The 17,810-nt window shown below is 46.3% G+C and overlaps 1 protein-coding gene across 3 annotated transcripts in view; it reads right to left on the minus strand.

The window, feature by feature from the left end:
- Nucleotides 1-10,279, minus strand: part of LOC138516154 (bifunctional 3'-5' exonuclease/ATP-dependent helicase WRN-like) — a 264,929-nt gene extending 254,650 nt beyond the window's left edge. The window contains exon 1 of one of the 3 annotated variants that reach the window (XM_069631062.1): nucleotides 10,117-10,279. The gene's annotated coding sequence lies outside the window, so the exon portion shown is untranslated. The remainder of the gene's footprint in view (nucleotides 1-10,116) is intronic. The other 2 variants (XM_069631063.1, XM_069631064.1) reach the window with 2 other exon arrangements.
- Between the last annotated feature and the right edge of the window lie 7,531 nt (nucleotides 10,280-17,810).

Below are 17,810 nucleotides of genomic sequence, written 5' to 3' on the forward strand. Positions count from 1 at the left end.
AGTGCTATGCTGATGACACCCAGCTCGCTTTCAGGCTTCCTTCTGCTGCCTCTTCTCCTTCTCTCATCCCGGATTTTCTGTTGGCAATCCAGGATAGGTGCGCCACCAATGATCTCTGCCTGAAAGCCAGCAAGACGGAGATCCTCCTCATCGGCACAGCTGCACCCCTCTTTTACGCCACTCTCTGCTCCTCCTTCTGCTCCCACCTATTAGGCTAAGAACCTTGGGGTTATCTTCGACTCCTCACTCTCCTTTTCTCCTCATATTATCGAAGTCTCTAAGAAGTCAAACTACCAATTGCACCTCGACAGAGGTATTCTTCCTTTCCTCTCCTTCCCCCCCCCCCAGAAGCTCACAGTCTCTAGAGCTCTGGTTCTCTCTAGGCTCGACTACTGTAACAGCCTCTTTTTAAATATGCCTGGCTCTACTCTCCGTCCTCTGCAATTCATCCAGAACAGGACGGCAAGACTTGTCCTTGGCCTCAAGCCCAGGGATTGTATCTCTCGGGCACTGAAATCCCTCCATTGGCTACAGTGGATTCAAGGATCACGTTTAAGACCCTTTGCATTGTCCACAAGGCCTTCTGGGGCCTGGGACCAAAATATCACCAACTTTATCTTCTTAAGTATATTCCTACTCGAGCTCTTCGCTCCTCCACCTCCAACTCCAACTCCTTGAGGGTCTGTCACTGTTCCAAGCAATGAGTTGGGGGCAGTTGTCTCTCTTCGGCTGGTGCCTCCCTCTGGAACAGCCTCCCTGCCTCTCTGAAACTTGAGCAGAACCATCTCCGCTTCCGGAAGCAGCTCAAGACTTTCCTCTTTGCTTCTGCCTTCTCTCTTCTGCTACCTTGCTGATCTGCTGTCTAACACTGCACTGGTTACCTGGCTAACCTCTGGACCACTGGCCCAGGTCCCTGCCCTCCCAGTTGCACACCTGGACTGCCTCCTGGCAACCCTGCACTTGGGGCTGTATCTGCAACCCTACAATCCCCCTACCTGCACTTATCTGAAACGTGTTTTCTGCACTTAACCCTCCACTGCCCCGTGCTAGCCGCACTTCTTGTTTTCAATGTTTGATCCTATGTCTTGCACTTGCTCCTCCTCCCCTTCCACTGGCACTTCTCTCCTTCCCTCTCCCCGCACTTGCGCGATCTCAATGTCACTGGGCATAATAAGATCGATCTTGTCCCCCCTTGTTGCCCTCCTCTGCTTCGTTGCACCTTGAAACACTTGTGTATATGCACGCTAGTAATAAAATATCATATCAAGGAATTGGAAGGCATGGTGCTGCTTATTGGCCGTGTCCAGGAAAGTGCTCATTCCCCTGGGATAGATGTCAGTCCCAGGGGTGCATGAGGGGCAGATGGTGAGACCCTGACCTCACACCCCGTATCCCGGGGAGCTGCTCACCCGCGCTGCGCTGCCTGGGTGAATATCGATGTGAATAAGAGGAACCCAGCGGCGTGAGGATGGCTGGAGCGGGAGCGGCGGCTTGAAGAAGAAAGTAGAAAGTATAGCAGTATGTGGAAAGAAAGAGAAAGCAATGAAAAGCAGAGTGCGCAAGGGGCGTGAAGCGAAAGACAGTAAAGTGAGGGTGCAAGCACCACGAAGCACGAAGCAGGGGTGCGAGCGACCCGACAGAGTGAAAATGGATGAAGGAAAGCAAAGAGCGGGTGCGAGTGACCTGGAACAGGAAAATAGGATGCAAGCGACTCAACAGATGGGAAAAGTTAAAGATAAAGTGAAATAAAGCAAAGAAAGGGTGAGCGTGACCCAAAAGCTGGAAAATAGGGTACAGAAGACCCACAGGTTGAAAAGAAAAAGTGCAAGAGGCACGATACAAAGAAAGGAAGGTGCAAGGGGGCACGGTTAGAGTGTGCCAAGGGCAAGATTAAATCAAGAGGAGTGAGCAAGAGGCACTGCAAAGAAGAGAGAAGGGTGCAGGTGTGCACCAGAGAAGGAAAGAAAGGTGAAAAGTGAAAGAGAAACAAAGCCAGAGTGGAAAAGAGCACAAGAGGGAAATGTGCCCAAAAGGAAGAAAGAGTACAAATAGAGGGCTCAGGAGTCAGAGTGTTTGCGCCAGGGAGGGGCCAAAGCCCAGCATTTTTTGAACGTCTATGACACTAGCCCATGGAAAAAACTGTGTGTTAAAACGATGAACTTTTGTGTGAAACCGGAGACGCCTAAGCTTGGGGAAGGGAACCCGGAGAAGCCCACCATAGACATTGTTGAACATTGCAAAGCGAGGTCTAAACCTTGGGGAAGGGAACCCTGAGAGGCCCAACAGGAACTGTGTCTTTTTGATTGGAACTTGAAGGATCGAAGATTGCGGAAGGGAACCCCAAGAGACCCAGATTCATTGTGAACTCGATTAACTTTAGGCAAGAGCCCTACGTGGAAGGTTCCAATGGCAACCCTTTTGAGTTTAACTATTTTGAACTGCAAGAACTTCACCTATGGTAAGACTACCTGAAACCAGCTGTGGTTTACATTTCCTTTTTATCCACCAATTTCTCTTTAAGAAGATCTGTGACCACATTTTGTCTAGGAGTGAGGGCAAGCATAGGTTTAGACACAGACGTACTTTGGTTTTGGATTTAAGGATATCGATGGCCCTTCAATGCATCAGTTGAGGGAACCACCCCTTTAGAGTTAGGGCCAGTTAGGCATTCCACCAACCCAACAAAGTTTATAAATACAGGTTTTCAAACTGTTCCTTTTGAGTCTGAGTCTCTCAACAGCCTTAGTTATTTTATAAAGCGGTCAGGATGATGTGTTGACAATCGGGTTGTTTTCATTCTGTATCGTATCGATATTCCTGTTGCATTTCTTGGATCGCCCTCTCCTAATTTGTGGCCTCTGATCTAAAAAATATCTTATCTAAGAGGCTGCTTTGGAGGTTCCAGGTGTACTTTTCACCAGTCTATATCGATAGCAGTCTCCTGGTTCTCTTCCATCCCTCCACTCTAAAAGTTTGATGAACCACTTTGACTCTTAAATTGGTCTCCTTTGTTGGAAAATCTCAATATTCAGATGTATACTTCATCGCTTTTATAGTCAAAACTATCCTTCCTAAATGTTCTTAATTTCTTAGATTCCGTTTTTTTTTTATAGTATTTCAATTTTGCATCATTGTCTGGAAGATGTACATCCAGTTCTGTCTTGCTATACGTCTAGTAAATCTGCTTTCATTTCTTTAAACTCCTTGTAAATCTGCTCCAAGGTGTTTGACATTTCACCAATGATAAGTAGTATGAGGTCTAATGAGCATCGATTTAAGATCGTTTACCACAAATTCTTTACTTTCACCACATAAAGTTGATCTGAGATAGAGCCATAGGCCACGCGAGATCCGTTGCAGTTCATGAGAATAACCTAATGTGATTGTGTGTAATTATTTATTTAATACCAATTCCAAAGTTTTAGCTTTTTGTTTGGATCTAAAATGCATAGTTTCTTGATAAAACAGTGAATTCTATTTGTCTCCTGCACAGAGAAACCCAATGTTTCTGCTTTTTTCTCCATTATATTTATAATTCTCTCATCTAACATTTTGCTTCAATATAATCATCTCCAAAATTGTGGGCTCAGTGTTGGGTGTGTCCTGCTAAATAAACAATCATGCAAAATGTAACAATAAGGGTACTGCTGCACTTTTGAATCAGTACTAAACATTTTCATGTGCACACGGCGCAAAAAGACTTAACACTGGCCTTATCTATAGGTATAGTAAAGGCAGCTAACCCATAAACTGACAAAACCCTGCATAATGTTTTTGAGAACACAAATCTCTTTATTACACTCTTTTAGCAACTGAATTTTCATTTGATGTATTAACATACAAAGCAAATGTTCATGATTATGATCGGTACACCTCAAAACGTCCTTCCTGTACAGTAAGGGCACACATCCACTCCCTTAACCAGTTTTGATCACAAATGGATTATCAGGAGGAGAGTGAAATGCAAAGTAAACAAAGTCAAATTAAACCTAAAATGTTAGTTGTAAAACATATTAACGGTGTTAAACAGACTCATGTCAATGTCAATCGTCTAACCAAGCAATGTTGTCCTCAGTTGCGCAGTAATTAATTCCTCTCTTTTCCTTGCATGTGAATCATGCTGTTTCTCTGAAGAGGTAAGCCCTGCTGTGCCGGCATATTTTGAAAAAGTATCGCAAGTGCGACATTGTGCGCACCATTTTTCATCTTTGCCCTGTTGGGCTTTGAGTGTCAGCTGCTGTGTGATTCGTGTTGCAACTAATGCCCTGTTGTACTGGCTGACTGTGCCTCTACCACGAGGTGTGATGCTAATGGCTCCTTCCAACATGGCCCCCCTGGTCTCTGGCCTGCTGCAGTGCTGGGCTGACTGACTGACTGACTGACTGCATCTACCTCCAGATTGGTTTGTGCCCTGCATGTGTTGACCAATCGGGAGCCAGAAGGCGTAAGCCGGCCCCTAACTCGAAGGCCCACAATCAAAGGCTCCGTTTGTGTCTCTTCGGGTCGAGGAGGGCCTGGAGAGCCACAGATTTACAACTCTAACTATGATCTGTACCACGGACTAATTCCTGGACTGCTCCACTGCTACTTGTTCAAAGGCCACCCACGATCCCTGCAGTGATGAAAGTGAGTTTGGCTGACCTCCATAACAATCTCTCCTGAGGCATTTTTAGTGTTTTTCACCTCCTGCATCCGCACCTTAACTAACTTAATTCCTTTCACTGCATTTATTACTCAAATATTTGTTCAGCATTACTTGGGAACCATCTGCATTGTATTGTGTGCTGCCTTCATTTTTAAAATTAATTTTACGTGTGTAACGTTTTTACATCTCTGTGCCACTCTCCAATGCAATTCTATTCCTGCTGGTTTCGATTATTCTCTCAGACTCAATCTACTAGGCCTGCTAGTGAGATTTGCCAGAACTGTGCAGTGCTGCCACTCCTCCCTCATTGATTGGCTAAATTATCTGCCCTTCTATGGCTCTCTCCATCACTTCTATAATCTCTAAGTGCTACACTATCACCTACCCCCCCATCTCACTCCAGGACTGGCAGGAAAAAGCACAAAAAAGAAAACATCCTGAGTGCAAACCCTGGACACCTATGTCCGTGCTTCCTCTAGAGAGGTTTTTACTTATATCCTTTTCTCTGTACCCTCTCCTGATTTCTAGACCCCCATCTCATCTCCACTCTCCCTCCCTCCTCACACTCCTTTATTAACTGTGGCACAAAGTGGGAAGTCCTCTTGACTAGTTTCGCATCCTCTCGTTGCTTCGTTAATGTCTGTAACACTGGCACCATTCTGGTTCAGGGTCCACAACTCAACCTCCTTCTCTTTGACCGCATCTTGCCTTCTCTCCAACTTCCTTCCTTTGCCTGCATCTCTCCCTTCTACTCTCTCTCTCTCTCTCTCCCTCCTCTGAATGGTGCACCATGCCTCTGTAGCACACCCCAGAAAACCTTCAAAAAGCACTGACCACATCCACCTGGCGATGCTGAATGCCTGCTCAGCCAACAAACACTCGCTCTTACTGATCAACAAATTCCAATTCCTATCCCTGAATTGCCTCCCGCAAATCTACTTTTTACTCTGATGTATTATCCTGGCCTCATCACTAAACAATTGACGGCTCCGGCGCTCGTCACGCTCCTCAACATCATAAATTCCTCCCTCACAGAAGGGTCATTACCGGGCACACCCAAGACTGCTTTCATACAACCTCTTTTGAAAAAGCAACCGTAGATCCAGACGACAAGGTCAAATACTGGCCCATTACAAACCTCCTGTTTGTTGGCAAAATCTTGGAAAAGTAGTTGCTACACAACTATTTCCACGAATCAAACAACTTCACCTTCTAAATGATTATCAGTCAGACTTCCACCCAAGTGTAGCTTTGAGACAACTACCATCCAGGTGGTGGATGATGCCCTCCAAATCATGAATAAGGCCGACTCATGCCTCCTTGACCTCTTGGCTGCATTGGACAGCGTTGACCACCGCATCCCCCCCCTTGCCAACAGGATTCTCTGGAACTGTCATGAATTGATTTACCTCCTACCTCTCGGGCAGACGGCAGGCTGTCCAGATGTACTTGTCGAGTTCTACCCAGCTCCAGGTCTCCTGAGGAGTACCCCAAGGCTCCATTGCCTCACCAATCCTTTTTACATTGAGTCTCTGGGCACTCTTCTCAAAGATTCTAATATAGCTATCCAGCAATACATGAACAATGCTCAGTTGTACATGAGAGTAAATAGCGTGCAGGACATCATTTGTTTCCGCGATTACCTAGTTTTAGGTGAAGAAATAGTTTTCACAGGCCGAAACGCAAAAAGATCGATTTAGAATGACCGGAAAAAAGAAAAAAAAAAGAAAAACCGTTAATTCGGTCTTTTTAAATAGATCCAAAAACCTCTCTCAGCCACCTAAATCTTTCTCTGCACACACCCCCTCCAACCTCATCTGCACTTACCTTTGTTCGTCATTGCTATCCTCCAATGGGTGTGCAGCCAGTTTGGGAATGACAGCTGCTCCATGCGACGCACACAAGTGCACGGAGGGGCTGCCAGGTGCGGTCAGGCGAGGGACATCATGGAAGCAAGGTAAGTGTTTAGGTGTGTGTACATGTATGAGAGGGAGAGGTGTGTGAATGTATGTATTGGTAATGGGAGCGGATGCGAGTTCAAAAATATTTTTAAAAATGTCATGAATGGGGTGAGTGTGACGGGGAAGTGTGGTGTGGGACAGGAGGGGTAGGTGGCGTGAAACAGGGTTTGGGGGGTGAAAACCCCCAAATACCCCATCCCCCCAAAAAAGAGGGCACTGTGCGGTTCGGGCGCCCAACATGTTATTATGGCATTTTGAAAGCAACACCAAAACGACCAAAAAGAAATTGGTCTTTTTGGTATTCGACTTTCAAAATGCGGTAATATCACAAAGAACCGATTACCTAGCCATCATCCAGTCCTGGAAGTTTACTGCCTACCTCAAACAAAACCCAACATTGAATTGAACCTAGTCAAGACTGCATTCAAGCTTGTCGAGCTACCCCTAAACAAGATTTCCAGCAATGGCTCAATGATATGCGCCTAGAAGGATTTGATCAACAACTCTCGGGCTCAACAAAATCATTAGTCTTCACCACTAACAGCAGCCAGTCCTTCCAGAAACACATAGCCAAGAAAGCCCTAACCACCTGTCTCCGAATCTCCACCCTTCTCAAAATCAAACCCTTCCTCCCGCCGCAGGAATTCCGGACCGTAGTGCAGGCGCTTGTGGTCTTACACAACGATGGGGGAAATGCCCTCCTGACGGGGCTCTCAGCTGCTCACTTGGCTCCTCTAACAGGAGTCCACCACGGTGCAGCACGTCTTATTACAGTGCACATAAATTTGACTGAATCACCCCATCTACATGAACGCCATTGGCTTCCTTTCCAGGACAGGATACTGTTCAGGACTGCATGCATCATCTACAAAGCAGTCACAAGTAGCGTACCTGCAGCAAAGCTCCATATATCTGGTGGCACACACTCCTCATACAGCAAATTGACCAACCGGCTACAATCTCAACTCGTTTGCAAAAAGAGGACTCACAAACAATACTTCTCTTGTCACGCACCCCCACTCTGGAACACAATGCCGGTGTCAGCTTGGAAGGCCCACTTAATTCTCCAATTTCACAAATATCTCAAAACATGGCTTTTTCAACACCTGACCAAGGGCTAATTGCAATGGACACACAGACCTCAACTCACAGTACTGCACTATCATAGCTCTCAACTCAAACGCTTTTGGCGGGTGTCATCTGCCTTGCAATCAGCTGGATCATCCGCCAAACACCATATACGCCCAATCACTTCAATGGGTTGTCACCCGCCAAGAAGTAAAAAGTATTGGGTGTTTTCACCTGCCTTGGCGACACAAAAGGTTGGGAGCTATGCACTATTGTCAAAAGATGCCAGCCCAAATGCTGGTTACGCACAAGTGCTCTGCTGCTCTCATGCTTCGCCTGCCGTTTAAACAATAAAATAAATACATATTGTTTTTCATATCTGACCATATCAACCCTGTCTATAGCATTATTCAGGCATGGATGCCAAACCACCATCTCTGCCTGAATGACAACAAAACTGAACTCCTCATCATTGGCTCCCCTCACCGCCTTAAACTCCTAGACCCCTCCCTCCTTTTCCTCATTCTCTATTGATGGCAATATAACCTCTGTCTCCAAGCATGTCAAAACCTAGGAATTTGCCTTGATATCGAACAAACTATGCATAAACATGTCAACGCGCTTGCCTCTTCTGCAATGTATTCAACTAAGCTCATCAACTTTAGTAGGAAATTCCTCTCCCCTGAAAACAGCCTTCCGATAGATAGAGCCACCATTGGGAGCAAATTAGACTATTGAAATGCCATCCTAGCCGGAACCTCAGTTAAAAACCTGACCAAACTCCAACTGCTGCAGAACAACGCCCTCTGGGCAGTCTGGGACCTAAAACGCTCAGACCCCATTTCACAAACTAGACAAGAGGCCCACTGTCTACCCATCAAGGCACGCATCGATTTCAAAATCCTTTCCATCAACCATCGTTGCATCCACAACAAAGCACCCTCCTACCTTAATCAATGCATTAACAGGAGTACCAAACCACACTATCTACGCTCCTCCTCCACCATATCACTGACTACTCCCAGATTCAACAGACAAAGAGCCGGTGGAGCAATCTTCACCGTCACCGCTGCCTCCCTCAGGAACTCTCTGCCCCCCTCTATACAAGAAGAACCCTCCTACCCCACATTCCGAAAGAAACTGAAAACTGCCTTATTTAACAAATATGTAGAACAGACATGCCAACATTCATCAGGCCCTGTGAGGGAGATTTCACGATAGCAATCGGGAGAAAGTATTTTTCCCATAGGATTGCATTGGAGTTATAATTATTTTAGGCTGATTTTTCATTCAAAAATCGGGAGTCTCCCGCCTAAATCGGGAGGCTTGGCATGTATGGTAGAAGCCGATACCAAGTACTCTACAAAATGTCCCTATCTTACTATACCAACGTCTCGTAACAATGTACTGTAGCTGTAATAATGTACTGTAATTGTTCTAGCTCTGTGATACTTCAGGGTCTTGGCTGCCACCAACAAATGCTAAAAATAAATAAAATACAAAACCTGATTGCAAATTGTATAGCATTTTACTCAATGTTTCACAGAAAGCATGATATAAAATGCACAATTTTTATTATTTTTTAAATAAAATAAAAACTTGGGTTGGGGAGAAACCGTCAAACGCTATTGGTTGGTTTGCGCTCACCCGCTAGGCTCCGTCCCTCACGCACCTTCATAGGAAATATTTCCAGCCATCCAGTTAATTCAGCAGCTGCCACCGCTTGTTTTAACTGTATGATCCATACGTTGCCCTCTTTTATATTTCTAAGATGTTGATTTTTTCATTTGACATGACTTAATGTGTCAGATGGATGTTACATAATTTTGCATTACATTAGGTAGACTGCCAGTGCTTTAAGTGGGGTGGTAACTTGAGGGGCTGGGGGTGTCTCGTTAAGGGGCATAGCCTAAGAAATGCCTGCAGGGGTCACTGAGTTGCCCAGACAACCCTTTAACCACACGGCTCATTGAATGCAGTGGGCTGCCAGCTGCATAATCATACATGGCAAACCTCCAGTCATGTAGACTACTTTCCTTATGTTTGCTAGAGCAGTCAGAGCCTAACCAATTAAACATAAGAGTATTCAAAGGCGAGTCCCAGTACTGGTCTATTTACTTAGGACTTGATTTTTTGTTTTAGGATTTTAAAAAACATATGGTAATGCTTTGCATTTAGTGGCAGATTTGTGTACACGTTTATTTTTTTGTAACACATCTACATTCTTGTGTGGCGTTGGGTTTGGTTCCGCCTTGTTTACGAAACTTCCGGTAGTTTTGCGCTCCTTTTCATGGGCTATTGCGCTTATATTATTTAAACCTGTCATCGTAGAATTCTCAGCTCAGTACAGACAGCATCTCAGGAGCGTGCGTAGCAAAGAATCTAATCTCTGGCTTTGAAAGCAAGCTAAAATCGAACTTTTTTCCTTTCCCTCGCACTCACCGGCTTCTGTGCAAAGCTCTTTCCGCTGGCAGGCACTTTCCACCCCAGCAGACAACAAAAAGTAAAACCACACGCGACTGTATCAGCGACTGTCTGTCAGAGGTTCTGTAAACTGCATTAGCGTTACTCACTCAAATCCTGCACATGCGCAGCTTATCGGGGATGTGTACAAAAGCTTGTAGACGCACCCTCTTTATAGACACCGGTTACTGTGCTAAACACTGACCGAGACAATTGTTTCTATACAATGTTCTTTCGTTTATTCTGCTTTGAAATGATAGATTTCAGACAGAGCAGTTGGAAAGCGTTTCGTTTGGCGAATATACTATAAGAGCAATACCTAGCATAGCCATGTTCTGTTTTCTCGTTTGTAGCAAAACAACATTACAATCGAGAGCATGCCATGGTTTGAAGATTATGACCGTTACGAACTTTTTTCTGAACACAATGTAGTGCGTGGTATGTAGCATATTTTCGCCAACAAAAAAAAAACACGTTTACAGACACCTATTGTACACAGTACAGATACTTGTGTTTCATTAGAGGCCATGGAACTAAATGATGTGCATTAAACTAGACATAGATTAAATAGTGTTAAAACCTTTAATTAAGCACTGGTTAACCAGGGACGTAATTTTCACCAAAATGCCAGGGGTGGTGAAAGTGTCATCACGACCCTTGACCTCTGATGAAATCACAGTAAGTGATATCATTTGACCCCACCCCCGAAGTGATATCGCAGGAAGCGATGGAACACAGCCTTTCATCCCTTGACAAAACAGTGCCATCACATAGCATTGTTCCTAAGTACACTAGGAAAAATATGGTTACGATATTACTATAATGTGATATACATTTCATACAGGAATCAATCGCCATATGTATCGTTAAGATCAGTGTGTACAGGACTATTTTACCAAACTACTGTGAATGCAAGCAGACGTCCATGGTCAAATGATAATGATGTTATTACGCTTAAGCACTTTATATAGAACAAATATACATAGAATATCACCCAACCTGTGTTGGTACTCATTTATCGACATCAGAAGGATGAAAGGCTGAGTTGAGGTGTTTAAAAACAGACTAAATCAGTGACTCATCCCCTGAAGTGTGCCTGAAATAAACCTTTAATGAGTGTAGCAATTATTGTATAGAATTCCAGAAAGAGAAAATATTTGGTATTCCTATGCTTTCCTATTTAGGGTCACTGCTGAAAGTGTTAGACTTGTAGAATCCCTGTTTTTTTTAATTTTTTAAGAGGCCTGAACAAGAAAGCCAGCCACTCCAGAAGCAAAGAGCCACATGGCTCTGGCCACAGCCCAGGAGCATGCATTAAAAAAAAAAAGAATATTTTCTTAGGGGTAGCAAGGGAGACCCCTAAATAATATCCCTGTGGTTCACAATACCCCAGATCTCAATGTACTCCACTTGTGAGTACCTGGCCTACTGTGACTGCATTATGATATGTGTACTTTTGCTTTTATAAACATAGGACTACAAGTCTATAATGCAAAGAAAAAAACGCGAATGGATTAGCTACTCATGCATAGTATGTGGACACTTGCAATATTTACAAGAGTTAATTTACTTAACGGGAGATCTGTGTTTCTGTTTCTCTGCCGTACCTATATATTGGACATAACCCTGACATTGAGACTGCAGTGCTGAAATGGAACGTCTTAGATATTTCTTGCTCCCCCTCATGCATGCTTTTTCAAATGTTGGTGAGGCTGGCAGCTATTCTGTAGCAATGTGTCTTACTCGTATGATGTCAGAGCTTGGAACGTGGTGTCATCAAGGTTCTAATCGGGACTGTTGGTCAGTGGTTGTGAGTGGCTGGCTGACGGGTGTGGGTAAGTACAGTGTTTCACATTGTTTCATACTTATGTACGTGTTGTCTTTGTGATCCATTACTCCTGCTGTCCTATTAATCCCAAGCGTGTGGCAGACCATGGACAATAAAGCGTGATAATAATTTACCATAAGAAGTGCACCTTGTTATTTCTCGGCAGACGAGAATGGGATGTTGCAGCAGGATCCCGATGCAAGCGCTGCTGAGGGGGTGTAGCAGAGCGTGAACACTGCCCCTGCAATTCTTCCCCACACCCAAATGTATGTCTCAGCCAATTTAAGTTGCTGCATTCTGCCTAAGGAGGGTGCTGAGCCCCAGTAGTGTGCCCAGCAAAAGTCATGGCTCGCTCCTATGCCGGTTTGTGAAAATGCTCCTTTTGCAGTGGGGAGCGAGAGGCGAGCCAGCCCATCGAAGTTGCCTACGTTCAGGCATTTTGGAAGCAGCCTGGACCCGGTGACAGAGGCCCTGGCTCCTTTCCCGGTCCATTGTGTGTCCTCACAGTGTGGGGGACGGCAAGCGATCCGCCATCCAGGGCGTCTCCATCTTCCTCATGGGGTCCGGGTGGCCCAGGTGAGCAGGGAGTCAGAGATGCATTTTAAAGAGGTGACAGCGGGCACAGAGCTCCAGGGCCGTCCTGCAGTTTTGAGGGATGGACATCCTGTCTGTGCGGTGTTTCCCGAACTAATGGCGATGTCACAGCAACAAACACTGGTGTCTTCAGGTCACATGTGTGATGCTGGACATGCATTGGAGGGGCAGGGCCTCCCTGTCCTTGTCCTGTAGTCCTTTTTCATTTGTGTTCTGTATTGATTTCTGCCCAGGAGTCCATGTGGGACTCCTGGCAGTGCAGCTCTTCCTGTTTTTGGTTTGGTGTACAGACCCATGGGATACCCTTATGGCACCCAAGGGCGGGGTTACAACCCTGTGCCCCTAGTGTATGTTTCTGGGCACCTGTGTGTGGCCCACAGAGCAGGGCATGGGCTGGTGGCAGCTCCATGCTGAATTTGACTGGTGCTCTGAGTATCCTCCATTTTGGGATACCCAGGCCCTGCCATTGGAATCAGTTGATTCCTGATAGGAAACAAGATGGTCCCTGTGGCCTCTTGCTTTCTATCGCCTGTTACCTTGTTTTCCAAGAGTCATGGGAAGCCCTGACTCTGTCCCTTCCCCCTGACTGGCTGTTGGGTGGAAGTTCCATATATGGTGTTGTTGTGAAGTCCAGGCCAGACTGGCAGGAGCCTTCCCAGTGACTGTATGTTGTGGATACACCCTGTGGGTGGGACCTGGCTGAATGGAGTGTGTGACAAATATACACTTCTTGTTGTGGATGTCTAGTTTCTGGTGTTTGACACAATGAATGAGACAGCCCTGCCCGAAACTGGTATGAATGCAATGTGGAGTGTTGAATGGCTGGGTACTTGTCCCAATACACATAACTTGTTGTGAGTGTCTGGAGAGAAGTGAATGGCCTGAATGCACTATGCACCTGATTGGCTGCCTGTCTGCAAGAATACCCTTCTGACCGATTGGTTTCCTGTGTGTGACCCAACAGAATGAATGGGAGATCAACTAGTATATCTGGGGGCCTCTCACTGCTAGAATTTGTGTTCAGAAGCTGAAGAGAAACTGGAGTTGAAACTGAAGCTTAACCTTGAAGCCCTGCTGGAAGAGAAGTCTTGCTACTGCTCTACTTTCTCAATCTGAAAGCTGCTGTGTCTCCAAGGACTGACCCAGAGAGGACCTGGTTAGGCGCCCTCTTCCCGAGCAACGAGGGACCATCGTGCACTGCTAATCTTTGCCAGCGCTCCCTGGTAGACAGACCTACGACAGGCTGCCGACCGGACACGGGGACCGCAGCGGAATCACAAGGATCACAAGGAGAAGCGCCCAGACACTGTTGTCCATCACCGTCAACAATAGAGCCGCCGTGCTCCCTTTGCCTAAGTAATATTTGATCCAAGGTCGCTCTCGCCTGCACCGTCAACCGCTTTGTCCCGCCGGAGAAAGCTGAGGCCGCCGACACGCCGAGGAGCATCCGCTGGTGGGTTTCCCGCCACCTGAAGACCACAGAGACGCCGACGACTCGACACCCTTGCTGGGCCACAGTTCTTCAAACTCCTTGCGGTCCTGAACTATCGTCACCAAAGTGCTCCGCACACCTCTTCCTTGCAGGATGCCAACGCTCCGTCATCGACGAGCTCTGCTAGGAACGAAGCTGCCACCTCACTGTCATCGTTCAACCTTTTTCCTCGTGGGATCTTGACGATCCGTGGTTCCTGCCTTAAAGGGAGCCGCTCAAGAAGGATCTGTCGACAACCCGATGACTCTGCTATTCCAGCTAAATTGGGGTGGGAGAAATATTTTAGAAAGAAATAAGACTCTTGTGAACAATATATGGACTGGGCTTGTATGATATATTTATTTACAGGTTGCCCAGGTGGGGGGATCTCCACACAGAACTGTGTCTAGGTAACGGGGCCAGTATTCTGCCAATTGTTCTAACCAACTGCTTTCCTCCTATGTCTATTGTTGGTTACCTCTATTAATTGATTTGTGTGACATTTAACCAGAGTACAGTTGATGCACTTTAAAGGAATCTAATAATAATTGTGGTATCACTTAGGACGGTATATATTTGCCATTGTAGATTCACTGAGCGCAAAGTGAGTTATTGTGATAGTGTACACAACCTTGAACTTAATTAAATAAAGACTGTGTTTTAACTACTACAGTGTCTGGACATTCCTTTGTGGGGGTTTGGGGACTACACTGTACTTACGAACCAGCCTGCATCACCTCCTGAGAAGCTAGGCCTTAAATGCTCGACCAGCGCTACCCCATAGAGAATCTTGGCTGGGGTCCTCTGTGCCTCTCCTCTGCCATATAAAGAGCAGGAGTACAGACACTCCCCTCCAGTCTTTACAACATGGATGGCCGTTGGTGCAGCTGCAAATCGGGTCCCGCGCACAGCCTCCTGGAGGTGATGTCTTCAGGAAACCTTATGAACTGTGTCGAGAGAGTATCCCACCGTTGGGGAACTTATTTTCAACAATACTGCATCCAGGAAGAGGATGTTTGCAGCATTATAGAGTGGATTCTAAAGCATTGGGAGAGCCGACCTGATAAGGTTGACACTGATAGTGTGCAGAGCCATGAGAGTTGCGTGGTGTGCTCTGCAAGAAAGGGGCAACTCCTGAAGCTTCATGAGACTTTGTGTGTTTTGCGACTACTGGATCTGTTCTTGGGTAGTTTTGTGGATCCAGCTGATCTTGATTCTGGTTAGGTTCAAAGTTAGCGGTGGGTGTGTAATGGGCCTTTATCAATATGTTTGTAATGTCTCGGTGATGTGGCCCACGTAGTTAGGGGTAGGATATTTTTGCCGGGTGTCGGGCGTATATGTCGTGTGTAAGGCCGTTGTTTGTTTCTTGTTGCTGTGTTTGTGTTGTAACTTTAACCTTTTAGTATTCCCTGTTTATTTTTATAGGTTACTTCTGGCAATATTTGCTATGCAGCTTTACCTGGGCATGGGCGGTTATCATTTTAACTGTTAGTATTTTTTTGACGCACTATCAGTTCATTAATGAATCAGTTTGCGTTGTCGGAAGCGGCCTCTGACGGAATCATTGGTGATAGGTGCGGCTTGACACGCAGACCCACGTCTGTGAGGTTCTTTCCTCAGATCCGTGAGTGCCGCGAGAAGACGAGAGGTGCAAGGAAAACAAGGAAGCTGAGGCACGGTACAACGAACGGCGGGATCCGGCACCTTTCACGTCGCACGGCGGCTCCCTGCAACTTATCCACCTGCTCTGCTTGCCCGTCTACCTACAGTTTACCTGCCTGTGGAGCCCCCCCTGGAGAGGACTTTCCCTGATGGGCTGGTGCTAGAATGGATAGGTGGAGCAGTGTATCGGATCACAGACAATAGGGTAAGCCTGCCGTATAGCGTTTGATTCCCGCTTCCCTGGGGGCTTTGTCCTTAGGAGGAAGAGGCGAGCAGGGCGCAGGAGGGGGTGCAAGTGCCCTGGCTGTGAGGCCCCGGAGTTGGGTCGGGGGGTTGAGAGTAATGTTCTTGTGTCTGGCTTCTTGAGTAGGAGGTGGTCTCTCCTGTCATAATCGTTAAGGTGATTGACCCCTCTGACGCGTATTCTAGCATAGCACGGTGCATTGTTCCTGAGTTGATTCTGAGGAGAAGTGGAACCAGTGAGCATGTCCCGGAGACTGCGGGTTTCTGCCTTTGATCCGGGCTGGTAGAACTTACGCACCGTGTGTGCAAGAGGAGGGCGGTCTGGTGAGAAGAGCCATTACGGGGGTCTCGGAAGACGTTGGGATACCACCTTATTTCCCTTGCGTGGTACTTGGGAGTAATTACTTCTCCCTATTAACCCCAGTACCCATAACTATATTTGCCTCGGCAGCTCTACTCTACTCTATCCGGATAAATAAACATTTAACGGAAAGTGAGCCACACCGCAGATATGCAGCGGGGAAAAGAGCTCCCCACTCGATTTATAATCTGCAGAAAACTAAGTCTCAACCTGTAAAGGAACTCAAGGAGGCCAACAAGAAAGGGGGTAAACCCAAGAAGAATGCTAAATATGCAAAACCGGTAACGCAAGGGGCTCTTATTGAGTTATTCCCTGTGAAATCCTCCCCCTGAAACAAATTCCACCATCATCGAGGAAACTGTAGCCCCGGGGCAAAGTGGTGGCATTTCTTTAAATACTACTAATTTCAATGACATGGATAACAATTCCCTCTTAGATCTCTATTTAACTATACAGAGAGGGATGTTGACACAAACTCCCCAGATGGTATCCAGTGGCATAACGCCCCTGAAAGAAAATAGCATGAGCACCCCTCCGGGTGTGTATAATGCTGAGGGAAGCAGTGGTCGCCTATCTGCCTCCCCGAATCTTGCAATGGCGTCGATGGAGGATGTGCCGGATAATGAGGCGGAGGATAACATTGGTCTACACTCAAGCTCAACTGAGATAGCTGAGCTTCAATCATCGGTTGCTGCCCTCCATTTTGCGCTTAAGATACTTTTGCAAATGTCAGGGTGTATTCTGGCTAACACCAATTCGATCACTATGGCGTTAGATCTGAAGGATCTCCCTCGAGAAGAAGCAGAAGTTAATCTAGCTGACGCCCTACATATAGCTGAGGGGACCGAAGAGCAGGAAACTATGGTAGAGATGGTTGCGGAGCATTCCGAATCCAACGGGAACACTCAAACTGAGAAAGCACTGGTGGAGGTAGACGATCAAGAGCCAGATCAAAGCCTTTCGGCCCCCCCTTCACGGAAACAACGTAGATTGGCAAAGAAGGCACTTAAAAATAAGATATCTATAACGAGTGACCCTCCTCCTACAGCTGGACCCATGCCTGTGCCAGAAACTCGCTCGAAAAAAGCTAGGAAAAGACTTGCGAGAGCAGCTGCATGGGCGGCAATGATAAAAGGACCTCTTACAGACTGGTTGGTACCTGAAGAGAAGTCCACCGGTGTGGACTTAGATGAAGTCTCACTGGTAGACTCAGAGCAAGATCTTGAATCGAGTATGCTTAACATATCCTGAGCAACCTCCCGGGACAGTGGCGGTGGAAGAACCACCTGAACACACACTGCCTGACCAGAAGAGTATAGCGAAGGATATTAATATGAATCTCATTTGCTTCATTAAGAATCTATACCCCAATGGCAAAAATCCCTGGTTGGCGCGTTCTGAGTTAATAGCCAGACTTTATCATATACCTCAACTTCGCGTCTTAAAATCTGATGATTTTCTGTTCATCGAACCCCTGAAGGGCCCTAACCCCCACGTCTCTGCCTTACATTGTA

This window comes from Ambystoma mexicanum, chromosome 6q, assembly GCF_040938575.1.
Source record: "Ambystoma mexicanum isolate Mex_15411 chromosome 6q, UKY_AmexF1_1, whole genome shotgun sequence".
Classification (NCBI taxonomy): Eukaryota; Metazoa; Chordata; class Amphibia; order Caudata; family Ambystomatidae; genus Ambystoma; species Ambystoma mexicanum.